This window comes from Capsicum annuum, chromosome 3 (assembly GCF_002878395.1).
Source record: "Capsicum annuum cultivar UCD-10X-F1 chromosome 3, UCD10Xv1.1, whole genome shotgun sequence".
Lineage (NCBI taxonomy): Eukaryota > Viridiplantae > Streptophyta > Magnoliopsida > Solanales > Solanaceae > Capsicum > Capsicum annuum.
Window position 1 is genome coordinate 11578820 of NC_061113.1, and position 16950 is coordinate 11595769.

A 16950-nucleotide genomic window follows, 5' to 3' on the forward strand; every position below is an offset into this window, starting at 1 on the left:
AAAACAAAAAATAACCCAACAAAATTTATAAAAAAAAAATCATACTTATCTGAGATAACCAGATACTATGAAAATAAAAAAAAAAACTAAGAATTAATTAGACTTGACAATTGCCATTGGTTGCATCCTCTTTATCAATAATAAGATCAACCTAAAACATAAATCATATATCTTTCCTTTTACCATGGATTCCTTAATTATTAGGTTCTCGTAACATTTCTTACTAATATATCTATTCTTTTACCATAGACTTTAGAATTTCATAATTATCAGTTCTCTTAATATTTATTATTATATATTTGATTTTAAGACACCTTAAATAAATTATTCAGAAAAAAAAGCACCCAAAAATAAAAAAGGAAAAGAAAGTTCAAGGATGTGTTTTTTATAGATTAAAATCAAAGTCCTAATAGTAAGAAAACAAATTAAAGACTTACGTATTTATTACGGACTAAAATCAAAGTCCAAATAGTTAGGAAATAATTAAAATATTATTTTTAAATATTAGAAAATAATTAAAAAATATTTTTATGTATTAGAAAAAAGTGCAAAGAATATTTATCTACTATTACGAAGTCTTTTAATAAGAGCAAAATTTCAAATCACTTTTTTAAAAATTGTAGATGTAGATGCACAAGTAGATAGCTTAGATTGTAGATATCAAAATAAACTAAGCATGTAAAATTAATGTTACGTAAAATTATTATATAAAATTGTCGGTAATAAATTTAAAATAAATTAATAATAATAATAATAATAATAAATTAATGTGAATGTGCATATTTACGAAAAATAATTTAGTAAATATAAAATTATGTAAAATGTCGTATTTGAATTAATAACTCACTTCTCTAATAACCACACTTAACTATATTCAAAACACAAGTCCACCTTTCAAGTAACTATACTTAAACATTTTCGGCTCACTAATTCACTTCTCAAATGACCATACTTAACTAAGAATTACAACGTATTTCACATATACTCAGATTAATTATCGGTTTACACACACACGCAGATATACACACTATCGACTATCAAGTTTTACATACGTACTATATATATAACATACGTATACGAGTATATTACCCCATAATATAAAGCGACACATTTCATATACATACTTTGACGAGTTATCGATTAATTTGATTATTAGCTTACATTAATATAACTGCAACGTACAGTATATTATTACTTCGATCGTTTTAAATCAAGGTATTCAATATGTTTGGATAGATTCTCCCTCCCCTACTTTCTTCTTTCCTCCCCCTTCCCCCATATACCTTGTAATACTTGTCTTACGTTATTACAACTTCAATAACATATTTATGTCTACATTTACACAAAATAGTATATATATTTCCTCCATAGTATGATATATAGCAACGTATCATTCAAAATATTTTGATATATAGATTCAGTTATCTAGCTTTAATTTTGATTACTGCATACGTCACTACTCTATCAGTTTTCAAATACGTACTATAAACATCACATACACAATTTTACTATCCCATAATAATATACAACGTATATCACAAATACTCAGATGAATTATCGATTAGATTATCTTATGTCATTAATTTACCTTACTATATAATATGTATATACTATATATATACCTATACATACATACACATACAAACACTATCGACTTTATCAAGTTCTAAATACGTACTATATATATATATCACATACGTACACAGGTATATTATCCAATAATATAATGCGACGTGTTTCATATACATACTCTGATGAGTGATCGATTAATTATATTTAATTAGCTTAACTATATTCTACTAGGTTTTGACTACATTGTTCATCAATCGATCACTACATGATATATATATATATATATATATATATATATATTTATATATGTATATTATAAATATCAAATCATCAAGTATATTACCTTATAATAGAAGACGTTCATTATATTTTGATGAATCATCGGTTATATATTACATTATTATGACTGCAATAGTAATATAATATCATTATCTCAACGAAATGATATATATATATACACACACATTCATAATACAAATATTATGCATGTTTAACGTCATTTAACGTATATACAAAAGAAATTTTAATTTTATATATTGAAACATAAGTAAAAGATAAAAATTATGTTTAACATAGATTGTTTATTTTATTTGATATATATTTTTTAGTGCAATTTTTTTACAAAATTTAAGATTGATTGATTTTTATTATTATTATATTGGTTATCGACTGTGTGTGATTAGTATAATTTCAAAAAATTATATATATATATATAATTATTTTTTAATAAAAATAATATATATATTTGATTACATATATATAATTATTTATTTCTAAAAATTATTTACTTTTTTATTTTCTTTAGTTCAAAAAACTACCACAAGTGGTCGGTATTTTTAAAATTATTTTTTTCTTTAATTAAAGAACCGACCATAAGTGGTCATTTTTTAAAAATTATTTATTTTTATTTTAATAAAAAACTGATCACAAGTGGTCGGTTTTTTAAAATATTTTTTTTAAATTAAAAACTGACCACTAGTGGTCGTTTTTTTTTAAAATAAATTAAAAAATACTTTTTAAAAACCGACCACAAGTGGTCGTTTTTTTAAAATATTTTATTTTTTTAAAATTAAAAACCGACCACTAGTGGTCGGGTTTTAAAAATATTTTTCAATTATATCTTTTAGAAATCGACCACAAGTGGTCGGTTTTGTCGATTTTTTTTAATTTTTATTATAAAATAAATAATAATTAATATAAAAATTAGTAAAATAATTATTTTAATTTTTTAAAATATAAAAGCGACCATATGTGGTCTCTTTTTTTTTTTTTTTTAAAAAAGTTAAAAATTAAAAACCGACCACTAGTGTACCACTAGTGGTCGGTTTTTCATTTTTTTTAGTAGTGGTGGCTAAAACTCGAATAAAACTTACACAAATAATTAGAGACTCGTGGTGATAACGTGTTATGAAATATAAAAGCAAGAACAAGAAAATATAAAGGAAGAACAAGAATAAATAAAGAGAAGAGACTAGATCTTATTAGATCTTGATAGACATTCACTATAATGTAAATATATTTATAACAAGAATGTTTTTGTTATATCAGCCTTTAAATATAATAAAATTAATACTTTGAGAAATGTATTGTGTAGTAAATTGTATCAAATAGCAAGAGTGAAATGGATACAAGATGGTAAATTATTCATTGATTCTCCTAACTGGACAAGTCTGGTAAAATATCTATTTAGTACTATATATACGGGAGCTCGTGCCAGCATATATGTTACTTCCTCAATCTCAATTTATGTAATACAAATAAAATTTTTAGAGTGAATCAAATTTTTCTTTGATTGTGTTCTTTATATTAATTAAACATTCTAGACTTTTGATGTCACAATGAATGCCTTCAACACCATGAATGATCATCCCCTCCTTTTAGTTTAAAGAAATTATACTCGAAAAGGGGACATGCACTAGTAAAGGCTCAACACATGCCAAATTAACAACAAAATGCATATTTCTATTTTTATGATATAATCAAGCATCAACAAATATTTTCTCGAGATACGGCAAAATGTACTTGGCTAGAAATACAGGATGTGCAATTAAATAGAAATTTATTAATCTTTCGAACGTAAATAACTCTATAATAGCTACAATGCAAGCACCATAGCACATTAGCAAGTAGTAAAAAACTAAGTTTCTCCATTTCTTCAGATATATTGTCGTATTCGTGTCAGATTCTTGAAAAATGCATTATTTTTAAAGGATTTAACATACATCTGATGACATTTTTAAAGAGTCTAAGCAACATATATAATAAACATCAAGTTCCCAAGAAAAGAAGCATGGACATGGACTTGAAAGAAGTGAAAATCATATTTTTTTTATTAATCTAATTAATCCTCAAAACTCCTCTAAGGATCTCATCTATACCGAAATTTGAACTCGACACAGCTGATTAAGAATAGATCGAGATACTTACTACTTCATCATGAACTTAATTATATACGTGTTTTTGTGGTTATATTGGTAATGTGTTCCATTCAACCAAGATGTAGGTTTGACTATTAATTTTGCAATTGGTATTTTTTTAATTTAATAAATATCTCTTTCTCTCTAATCAAACACATATAATTAAGATATAAAATATTTTTAGGGTAACCTTAATAATACCCATGTGAAGTACTATCGTCTAAAGTATTTTTTTTTTTTATTGTATGATAATATACACGCTGAGATGGCTTTGATTTGCAAAAGATTTTCCACAAATTAAATAAACTAAGGGGACTCGAGTTAACAGAGGCGGATTCAGGATTCGGAGTCTCAGGGTGCCAAGTACAGTCATCGATTTAATTAACCAGAGACTCCAAATTCTGGATTCACCTCCAAGGGCAGAACCAACTTGTGGCCAAAGTATTCATTTTAATCTCATTCGTCAGAAAACTGTATTATTTATATATAGTTAAAAAAATTTCTTTGATATATAGTAGATGTTGAAACTCTTTCGACTAGTTCGTGCATTTTTTTCTTTCGATTTTAAACCTCTCTAATAAAAAATTTGGCTTCGTCACTATCTCTTAACAGGAGTGGTTAAAAGAAGGAATGCTTCAGCATTTTATCTATTTATTTTTTAAAACACTATTAAAAAATTATGACTTTTGCAATTTGGCCTCAATTTTGTGTGCAAAGTTTTATTATAACAATTAAGAATTAAAATTCATTATATATTCAAAATTTACAATTTGGTATTTTGAAATAGAGTCAGAACTTAGACATTAAAGTGAAAATAGAATTAATCTCTTTTTAAAAATAAAATAAAATAAAATAAAATCGCAAGTTTAGTAACATATAAAGAACTTAAACCCTCTCCATTCTTCGTCCTAAACTTGCTATTTCAGTCAAAAATAAATTAGTTAATATAAGTCAACAATAATTAAAAACATCTCTAGTGAAGAGGACAAAAAAAAAGGAATTTTTCAATTAAAATATCTAACTATTATTATCGATCAACTTAATTTGAATATTTAAATCTTATTTATGTTGAAAGAACAAGTCAAATAATGAGTTCTAATTATACCTAAGTTAACGTCCTAATTGGAGATACAGATTTAATTGATAGAATTAAACTAAGTATAAATAACTAAACATAAGCGTTGATGCCTGCTAGATTCGAACCTGCATCCTCTGGTTGGAATATAAGCCCCTTTGCCAATGGTGCTATGGAACACTTTGGCATTTAGTGTGGCACTACTATTATATATCTACATTCTATATATATATATATATATATATATATATATATACATATACATATACATATAGAGAGTTTACGTTGAAACTTACGGGTGGCGTGGCACCCTCACATGCCTTAATAGATCCGCCCCTGCTCGAGTACTCTATATGTCACTTCATTTCCATAATATCTTCATTTGTTTCAAGGTCTATACAACTCCAATTAATATCCTTGAGGTAGGTTTAATGAGTAGTATGTTTACATTAAGCTTTTTATAGTATGTGATAAGTAAAAAAGTACAATGAATGTATAACGCCATTTTTTTTTCTTTTTACAATGTAGTATTGATTCATCACACTGGGTATGTTGTTGTTGTAATGGAATATTGATTTATTTCTTAAGCTGATCGTATATTTGTCTAATTTTCCTTTTACCTTATGAATAGTTGCCTTTGTTCTTGTTAGAGTTGTGACCCAAATTTTGTTGATCCAGCCCAGAAAGTTTTGTGGTGCGACCCATGTTTGTGATTTTCAATGGGGTCTGTGGTAGTAGCGTACGGATCGGGCCGATAGGCCTGTGAACCTTTATGTTTTTTGGGCCTAGGACTTTTTTGTATGCACATATTATATAAGTCCATTTAGTGGGTTGTTTTAGGCATCCAAAAAACACTCATTTTCCACATTGTACTCCTCTCCTTTCATTATAGTGAAACATCCTCTTCCTTTATCCATGTTTTTTCCCACAAGGGTTTTCACGTAAATCTGTGTGTTCTTGTTTTTCTTTTACTTGTGATTTTCTTTATTCTGTTCGATTCTAACAAAATGGTATCAGAGTCTGTTCGATTGTTTTCTCAGAGATAACAACCATGAAGTATGATATTCCATTGTTGGATCGCAACACGAGATTTTTGTTATGACAGGTTAAGATGCGGGCTGTACTCGCGCAGATGGATTTGGATGATGCTTTATTAGGGTTTGATAAGATGCCCTCATCGTGGACAAATGAGGACAAACGACGTAAGGATCGAAAGGCTCTATCTCAGATCCACCTTCATTTATCCAATCAGATTCTACAGGATATTTGAAGGAGACCACAACCGTTGCATTGTGGTTGAAACTGGAATCATTGTATATGACAAAACGCCTAACAAGTAAGTTGCATCTCAACAAACGACTTTATTCCCATCGTATGTATGAGGATGAGTGCTTGGAGGATCACCTATCTGTATTTAAGGAAATCGTCTTTGATTTAGAGACTCTGGAAGTTAAGTACGATGAGGAAGATCTAGGGTTGATTTTGTTGTGTTCGTTGCCTGCATCATAAATGACCTTTAGGGATACAATTTTATATAGTCATGATACCCTGATAATTGATGAAGTTTATGATGCGTTGTTCTCTAAGAAAAAGATGAAGCATATTGTGAATGGGTCGGAGACTTAAGGAGATGGTCTCATTGTTCTAGAAAGGACTTGTGAGAGGAATTATGGGGGTTATGATAGGTTTAGGTCCAAATCCAAAAATAGAAACAAAACCTGTAATTACTACAAGAAGAAGGGCCATATCAAATCCGAGTGCTGGAAGCTATAGAATAGAGAGAAAAGAGAAGGTCTAAAATCAAAGGGAAACGAACCAGAGAAGTCCGGTGAAGCCAATTTTGTGGAAGGTGGCAGTAGTGATGGAGAACTCTTGGTAGTTTCTGATGGTAACTTCAAACCCTATGAGGATTGAATTCTTGATTCAGCTTGCACGTTTCATATTTATTGTAATCGGGATTGGTTTATAACATATGAAACAGTCTCTAAAGGTGTTGTATTGATGGGAAATAACATACCTTGTAAGATAGTTAGTATTGGAACAATAAGGATCAAGATGTTTGATGGGGTTTTGAGGATACTTGGTGATGTGTGGTATGTCCCAGACCTGAAGAAAAATTTTATTTCCTTGAGTACCCTTGATTCGAATAGTTATAGGTACGCTGGTAAAGGTGAAGTCCTAAAGGTTACTAAAGGTGCTTTTGTTATGATGAAGGAACAAAGAAAGTCCTCAAATTTGTATGCCCTGTAAGGCTCTACTATTACAGGTGATGCAACTATTTTTACCTCCTCTCTATCTAAAAGTGATGTTACTAAACTTTGGCATATGCGCTTGAGGCATATGAGTGAAAATGGGATGGCTGGACTAAGTAGGAGAGGACTTCTTGATGGGCAGAGTATTATCAAATTAAATTTATGTGAGAACTGTATTTTCAGGAAGTAGAATAGAGTCAGATTTACTAAAGGCATCCACTCAACTAAGGGCACACTTGATTACATTCATTCTGATCTTTGGGGTCCTTCTAGAGTATCTTCTAGAAGAGGTGCAAATTACTTGTTGACTGTTATTGATGACTATTCCAGAAAAGTTTGGGTGTTCTTCCTGAAGCAAAAGAATGATGTGTTACCTACTTTTAAGGAGTGAAAGATTATGATTGAAAAGCAAACAGGGAAATAGGTAAAACACCTTTGAGTTCCATTCTAATGAATTTAATGCTTTGTGCAAGTTAGAAGGAATTGTGAGGCACTTGACAAATCATCATACTCCACAACAGAATGGTGTGGCTGAATGAATAAATAGGACTATAATGGAGAAGGTGCATTGTATGCTCTCTAATGCTAGTTTACCTAGGTCCTTTTGGGCTGAAGATGCTCCACAGTTTGTCTTCTTATTAACCACTCTCTCTCAATCGTGATTCATAAAAAGACTCTACAAGATGTATGGTCTGGTGCTCCTACTAGCTATTTTGATTTGAGGATATTTGGATATCCTGTGTATGCTTATGTTGATAATGGAAAGTTGGAACCTAGATCTGTTAAGTGCTTATTTATGGGTTATAAGCCTGGTGTTAAAGGTTATAAGCTTTAGTGTCCAGAAAGAAGAAAGGTTATAATTAGTAGGGATGTTGTGTTTAATGAAACTTCCATGCTTCGAGCACCCTTTAAATCTAGTGCTTCGCCTTCATATAAGCTTAGTGACTTGAATCAGCAAAAGTGAAGAACCCATATTGAATTGCAGATTGGAGAAGAGTTTACACCAGTGCCTACTTCTTAGTCTAGCCCGGAGATACAGAGTGATACTATTTCTTCTTCACTACTAGTGGCGCCACAATATTCTATTGCTAAAGACAGTCCTAGAAGAGATATTAGACCTCCTCAGAAGTATGCTGAAGCTAATTTGGTTGCTTATGCATTGAGTGGAGCAGAAGGTATTGATTTCGGTAAAGATCCTTCTTCTTACTCAGAGGCAGTTAGTTATGATGATTTCAGCCGATGGATGATTGCTATGCAGGAGGATATGGAATCATTTTATAAGAATGGCACATGGGATCTGGTGAGATTGCCTAAAGATAAGAAAGTTGTCCATTGCAAGTGGGTATTCAAAAAGAAAAAAAGAACATCGAGAGTTGAAGATGCTAGGTACAAAGCAAGACTAGTTGCAAAAAGGTTACAGTCATGTTCCAGGTATTGACTTCACAGATGTATTTTCTCCAGTTGTAAAACATAATTTGATTCGAGCATTGCTTGGTATTGTGGTCATGCATAATCTTGAGCTTGAGCAGTTGGATGTCAAAACTGCAGTTCACATGGAGAACTTGAGAAGGACATCTATATGCAGCAACCAGAGGGCTTTGCAGTCTCAGGAAAAGAACACTATGTATGCTTTCTAAAAGAGTCTCTTAATGGCTTAAAGCAGTCGCCCAAGCAGTGGTATAAGAGGTTTGACTCTTTTATGACCTCTCATATATTTCAGAGGAGTAGCTATGATAGTTGTGTCTACTTCAAAGAGGTAAGTGATGGTTCATTCATGTATCTTCTCTTGTATGTCAATGATATATTGATTGCCGCAAAGGATATGAGAGAGATGATAAAAGTTAAAGCCCAGTTCAGTAAGGAGTTTGATATAAAGGATCAAGGTGTAGCAAAGAAGATTCTTGGCATGGAGATTCTGAGGGATAGAAAGAATTGTAAGTTATACTTGAGTCAGAAATGATATATTGAAAAAGTGTTTCACAGGTTCAATATGTAAAATGCCAAACCTGTAAGTACTCCATTGGCAGCTCACTTCAAACTCTCGGCCACTTTATAGTCAAAAACAGATGATGAGCATGACTATTATACTCTACTGCTGTCGGGTCTCTTATGTATGTGATGGTGTGTTTCTGGCAAGATTTATCTTATGTCGTCAGTGCAGTTAGCAGATATATGGCAAATCCTAGAAAAGAACATAAAAAAGCAGTTCAGTGGATTTTTAGATACTTGTATGGATCTGCTTATATTTGTTTGCAGTTTGGGCGAAATAGAGATGGAGTAATCAGGTATGTTGATTCTAATTTTGTAGGAGATCATGATAAAAGAAGAACCCTTATAGGGTATGTTTTTACCATTGGTGGTTGTGCTATTAGTTGGAAAACTACCTTGCAAACTACGTTTACTTTGTCAACTACTAAGGCAGAGTATATAGCTATTATAGAGGCTTTCAAGGAAGCTATTTGGTTGAAGGTTCTGTTTGGTGAACTTAGCAAAGACTTATAGATTACTATGGTCTTTTGCGACAGTCAGAGCGCCATCTTTCTTATGAACGATCAGATGTTTCATGAGAGAACAAAGCACATCGATGTTAGGTATTATTTTATGCATGAAATATTGCTAGTGGTGATATTGTGGTGAGCAAGATTAGTACTCATGATAATCTTTCAGATATGATGACCAAGACACTACCAATTGCCAAGTTTGAGCATTTCTTAGACTTTGTTAGTATTAGCTTACTTTGTTAGTATTAGCTGTTAAGATGTGTCTTTAGGGGCTTTTGTGAAAGAGGTGGAGAGTTTGTCTTGAAATGGATTTGAGTTCTAAATTAGAATTCATTTCAAGGTGGAGATTGTTAAAGTTGTGACCCAAATTTTATTGATACGGCCTAAAAAGTTTTGTGGTGCAACCTATGTTTATGATTTTCAATGGGGTCTGTGGTGGTAGCGTACGGATCGGGCCGCATGGAACTTTATGATTTTGGGCCTAGGACTTTTTTGTATGCATTTATTATATAAGTGAATTTAGTGGGTTGTTTTGGGCATCCAGAAAATACTCATTCTCCACATCATACTCATCTCCTTTTATTATACTAAAACATCCTTTGTCTCTACCTGTGGTTTTTCTCGCAAGGATTTTCACGTAAATCTATGTATTCTTGTTTTTGTTTTACTTGTTGTTTGCTTTATTCTGTCTGATTCTTACAGTTCTCTCGTTCAATTCCAATATCTCATGCAGTGTGGAGGTAGAACTTTCCATCGAGGGGTACTTTATCATTCCTATATTCATTATAAAAATTTTTGAACTTGTATTGGTAGTGTGCTTTTTTGACGAAGGGGATTCGATTGAACCTTCTTGGAAAGTACGGAAATAAAAACTTTTGTTGTGGATATGTTTGGTATATGGAGAAAATATTTTTCCATTTTCTCATGTTTGATTGGTTAACTAGGAAAAATGACAACTTCCCAAATGAAAATAACCACCACCTCTACACTCCCCCCACCCCAAGTAATCCTAATTAAATACCTCGTTTGATCTTGACTGTTATTGCAGTTTGTGTAATATTGATATAAGTATGATCATGATCATGACACTTTTTGAGTATTTTGAAGACTAGTTACTAAAGGTCCCTTTTGTCATTTTGTCTATCATTGTAATGTAGTATAAATAGAATATTGTAGGATTTATTTCTTTAGTTGCTTAATGATATTGAGAACACTCCCCGTAGAGAGAGAGAGAGTCCTAAAACCGTAACTAGGGCCATATACAAGTGTGGAATCACTTGTGTGTTTCATTGCTTGATACATTGGTGCTTGGGTGGTGGATGCCTTTCTTGTACCAATTTAAGAGATAGGTGATTGTAGTGTGTAGTGTTAAGGGTCCAAAAGTGTTATATGTTCTTGGGTTCTTGATATTATACCTCAATTTATCTATCTTTCTATCTTTATTTTATTGTAACCGTTGGTAGTGTTCTTGTTGTGTAACCTTGTAATTGTTCTATTGTGAAATATTATTATGTTTTTCATCTTCTTCTTATTGTTACATTAGTTTGGGTTGGCTTTTTTGGTGTCAAATACACCATTATATCTTGTATTCTTGATATTGGTAGTGAATCCGAGATTGGTTACCAAAGGGGTTCTCAATCTTCAAGCTTATGGACTATTTTGGTGTATGTTCTGTGCCTTTTCTTGTCATTCTTGTATCATTTGGTATCAAAGCTTGTGTTTGATTTTGTTCCAACTAAATCAATCTTGGGCTTGGTAGTTGAAAAATAATAAAAAAAGTGTTTCTTGTGTTTGTTCTTGGCCAAGAAGTTGAGCTTGTCTTTGTTATATCTTGGCCGAAATTTGTAAAGTCTAGGTTTAAGATTTATTTTGTTGTTATTTTTGTTTTTGTGTTAGTTTCTTCACTCACTAACAATAAAGGTACCTAGATCTATATTTGGGCTTAAACTTGTTAAAGTTGTGTTGTGAACAAAGACCTAGGCTGAAATTTTGTGGTTTGTTATGACGGGTTGGGTCTTAGATGTGTGGATCTTGTTGTTTTTCTTGAAGGTTCTTGTGAGTTCTTGTTGTTCTTCACCTTTCACCTTTTGTTTAAACAAGAAAAGTGAACTTTAGATCTAAAAAGGGGAAGTATAAAGTTGTAAGACTTGTTGGTGAGAGGACTTGAACCCATTACTTCATAGACTTTTCCAACCACTTTTCCTATTTCAAGGGCCTTGTTTTGTGGGAATTTTACAAGTCAAAGTCACACCTTTTTGAAGATTGAAATTGAAAAAGGCTCTAATACTTACACTTTCCCTCCAAAACCAATTTTATCCATTCCAAATTGAGAAGTGACCAAATCATCAAATTGATAATTGAAATTTGTTGAACCTGCGGCCAATTGTAAAGTGACGCATCATCAAATTACTTATCAAATTATTGTTCACATGACAATTTCAAGCTTAAAATTTTGATCTTCTAGTTTCATTTTGTTGTCTCTTTAGTATCGTTTTTTGATTCCGTTACTAACTTACAAGCTAGTCCTAAATTGTAAGTTAGTCTTGAAACCATCCTTCGTGTTAACGTTCCTTTGTGTGTTTTATTCTTTTGAGTCGTTGTAAATAATTGGTTCACCTCTTAAAATCTCAAGCATGGGATACAATCAAGCTTGTAAACATTTCCGAAATCAATTATGAGAGCACAAAGTGTGTGAGAGTGAAGTGAGGTTGTTTTGAACTAACGTGTGTTTTGTGTTGTAGGTTTTGTATTGTATTGTTGTTTGTGACATTGCGGACTGATTTGGTGTCTTGATTGGACTATAAATTGAAGGGTTATTTTCTATACAACCACAATAGAATCCGAGGCTTTAAATGCTCAAACAATGGACAATAATGTCATCAATTTCATTTTGGATCGCCTTGAAACTATGTCTTGAGATGTGGCTAGGTTAAATGTGGGTCTTGAGAAATTAGATACAGATGTGTCATCAATGAGTGGGAAATTAGAACATGTGGAAAGACAAAGGAGTCGACCTTCCACCCCTCAAAACATTTCCCCAAATAATACTCTCGAGATCTTGGACCAAATGCTATATCCACCAATTGCCACAAATCAAATCAATCTTTACTCCCGAAGCCGAGAACAAGATAGAGCAAGCCATCCTCCACTCCACCAAGTCGAAAAAGAAAGGCTTGGAACCCAAATACCACTACCAAACCCAAAATCTCCCATCCAAACTCCATTTGACTAAAGACTTCACTATCCAAATCCAATCCCGCCACTACAAGCTCCACTTAACCCAAATAGACCCATCCATGTTGAGCTCTATGGTAGGGGAGGAAAATATGATGGTTATGGGCCGTATGATGATGTTTACTTGAGGGAAGAAAGAATATGGGGTAGACATGGAGAGTTAGGCTAAGAGGTGAGAGATGGCCACCCAAACCGAGATGTAGGTCTCAATTCCATCAAAGTGAGCCTTCCCATTTTCAAAGGTGAGTGTGATACAAGAAAATCAAGGAAGTATCGGAACACACTCCAAATCAGTCCACTAATCTTAAAGATCCGAGGACCTTTTTGGAGACCACTCTCAAATTTGCTACCGACAAGAATAATACAAGGTACAATGGTGTATATAACACCAAAACAACAACAAAAACAACAAGATGATAACAATATGACACAAAAATAAGATGAACAACAAGTCACGACTTCACTAAAAACAAGAGGAACGATTTCAAGTTACAAACACTAACAAGATTACAACCAGATAAAAGGATAGATAAATAGACTACATGAAGATGTAATCTTAAGAACTCAAGAGCCTATTCCTCTCTTGAACCCTTAACACTACACACTTTAATTCACCTATATCTTATGTGACACAAGATTAGATTCCACCTCTTTAGCAACGTTTCCAAACAAAATACAATCACTAGTGATTCCATACTAAATCTTGCCCTAGTTTCGATTGCTGGCTTTTCCAAGCCCTAACTATGGTGTTTTAAGTCTTACAAGACATAATAATATTCAAAAGCTAAGTCTAAAAGCCCTACAATGTTCTATTTATACTAGGTTAAAAATAAAATACAAAAAGACCAAAAGGCCCCTTAGAGACTTAGGTGCCCATCAAGTGTAGTATGTTGGCTGATTTTTAGTGCATTTAGGTCCCCTTTTGCACTTCAATTGCACACACCAAGTCTCGGACCCAACATACACTCCCATAAGTTCATATCTGTGATTATTGCCATATCATCCTCTCCATCTTGAGAGGAATTTGCCCGCAAATTCATGATTTTACCTCATTCAATAGGTTACTTCAAAAGAAACCACTCAAAACAGCCCGCAAAACATGAGATGGCACAAAAATAGTATGCAAAATCATAAGGAACCCGAGAGCATATTAACACAAGTCTCGGCCAACATCTTCATTTTGAACCTCGGCTTTCTCTTCATCTTGAGCCTTCTCTTCAATCTCATCTGAAACAAGTCTCCTACCATCATACATACATCGTTGTAAACTCCATATCTGGCATGTTTGTTTCTACCATTATCCTCTGTGTGGACATATTGGATTTGGTAAAGTAGAGTTTCGATTGAGAGAATTGATTTGGTAAAGTGGAGCTTCGGTGGTGGAACTTGGATGGGAGGATCTAGCTTCCAAGTCCTTTTTGTTGGACTTGATCGAATGGAGGAGGGATTGACCTATGTAGGTCTCGGGTTGGAGGACATTCGGTGGCTTGGATTATGTCTATGTCATTTGGTGGTGGTCTTGGAGAATTGATTGTTTGAGGTAAAGCTTCGAAAGTAGAATCACGAGAATTCCTTCGGCTCTCTACTCGATCCAACCTCTCAAGTATAGTAGACATATCCGAGCCCAATTTGTCAAGACTGGCATTTACCTTAGCTATTTCTTGGGAAATAGCATCAAGGTGGGCAAAAATGGTGTCCATTATGGCAAAGGAATTACCTACAAAATAGAAAACACATTAGTTGTACAAAAACATCCTCACTCTCTCTTTTTATTTCTTGCCTCTCGGATCCGTCACATTCAATCTCACAAGTGTTGTAAGCTTGTATGTACTCCGAGAGGTTTTGAGAGGTGAATCCACATTTACAAAGACTCCAAAGAGTAAGAAAGCACATAAGGACGTATTACAATGACTCAAAGAATTAAGACACAAAAAGGAAAGTTAACACGAAGAACGGTTTCAAAACTAACTTACAATCTAGTTCTAGCTCATAAGTTATTAAAAGAATCAACAAACGAGACTAAAGAACAACAAATTGAAACTAGAAGATCAAAATTTGAGCTTAAAATTTGTCGGTGAACAGTAATTGGTGATGTGGCAGTCCGTTATTGGCCTCAGTTCTCAACAATTTTATTTTTCAAATTCGGAAGTCTTGATCAATTTAACAATTTGGAATTAGTGGGAATTGGTTAAGGAGGGAAATATAAGTCTTGGAATTCTTTTTCAAATTTCAAAAAGGAAGACTTGACTTTATTTGTACTTCTCCTTAAAACATGAACCCTTGTTTTATGGAAAGTGATTGAGATGTGATTGACTAGTTGGTGAGTGATGGTAAGTCTTTCAAGACTAACAAAGATCTCACACCTTTTCCTTCACCTTTTTTTTTAATCTAACTTTCACTTTATTTTAACAAGGTATGAAGGTTGGGAAGAACATCAATAACACTTCAATAATCACCAAGAAAAATAAAAAACAACCACCAAGATTCACAACACAACCACATGGCAAACTCTACTACAACAATGTTTCACATGGCCAAGACTACAAAACCACCCATAATTAAACGGCCTAGTCTCTTTGTGTTGTGTTTCGGTTTTAGCAAGAAAGGAAGGTTGTGATGAACAACACGAACACAAAAATAACCTTTAAAGATCTACAACAACAACACTAATGTCCAACCAAATCCACAACAACAAGAACAACATCACTCGGCCACAACAATGTTCATAACAACAATCTCAACAATTCAAGCCCAATTTTAGATCAAGACTGAAGAGTGTTAGAGAAGAAGAAAGCTAATACTAAAAACAACAAATAAAACAAGAGAACACTTAGATCTAGACACCGTAATTCGGCCAAGAATACAATAACAAGAACAACAATTTCTCGGCCAAGAACAAAAAATGGACAGATTGCACCTTTTTCTGGAATTTTCAGCTTTTCAACATTTTTTTTTATTTTCTAACAAGCAATCCTACGATTGATCTTGTAGGAACAAGATTATGTCATTATTTGATACCAAATGATACAAGAAAACCAAGAAAGTATTAAAACACACTCCAAATCAATCCACTAATCTTAAGGATCTGAGGACCTATTTGGAGACCACTCTCGGATTCACTACCGACAAGAAGAATACAAGGCACAAAGGTGTATATAATACCTAAACAGAAACAAAAATAGCAAGATGATAACAATATGACACAAAAATAAGATGAACAACAAGTCACGGCTTCACTAAAAACAATAGGAACGATTACAAGTTACAAACAGTAACAAGATTACAACAAGATAAAAGGATAGATAGATAGACTACATGAAGATGTAATCTTAAGAACTCAAGAGCCTATTCCACTCTTGAACCCTTAACACTACACACTTCAATACACCTATCTCTTACGCGACACAAGATCGGATTCCACCTCCCTAGCATCTACATTTCCAAGAAAAATACAATCACTAGTGATTCCACACTAGATCTTGCCCTAGTTGCGGCTAGTGGATTTTCCAAGCTCTAACTATGGTGTTTTAAGACTTACAAGACCTATAATATTATCCAAAATCTAAGTCTAAAAGCCCTACAATGTTCTATTTATACTAGGTTACAAATAAAATACAAAAAGACTAAAAGGCCCCTTAGAGACTTAGGTGCCCATCAAGTGTAGTATGTTGGCTGATTTTTAGTGCATTTAGGTCTCCTTTTTCACTTTAATTGCATACAACAAGTCTCGGACCCAACATGCACTCCCATAAGTTCATATCTGTGACTATTCCCATAGCAGAGTGATCCCGAAGCCTACCTTGCATGGGAGTCATCTTGTGACAAGATCTTTGAACTTAATGATCTCGTTGAAGAAAAGAAAAATTGCTATGCTATAGCTCACTTCGAAGGGTATGCTA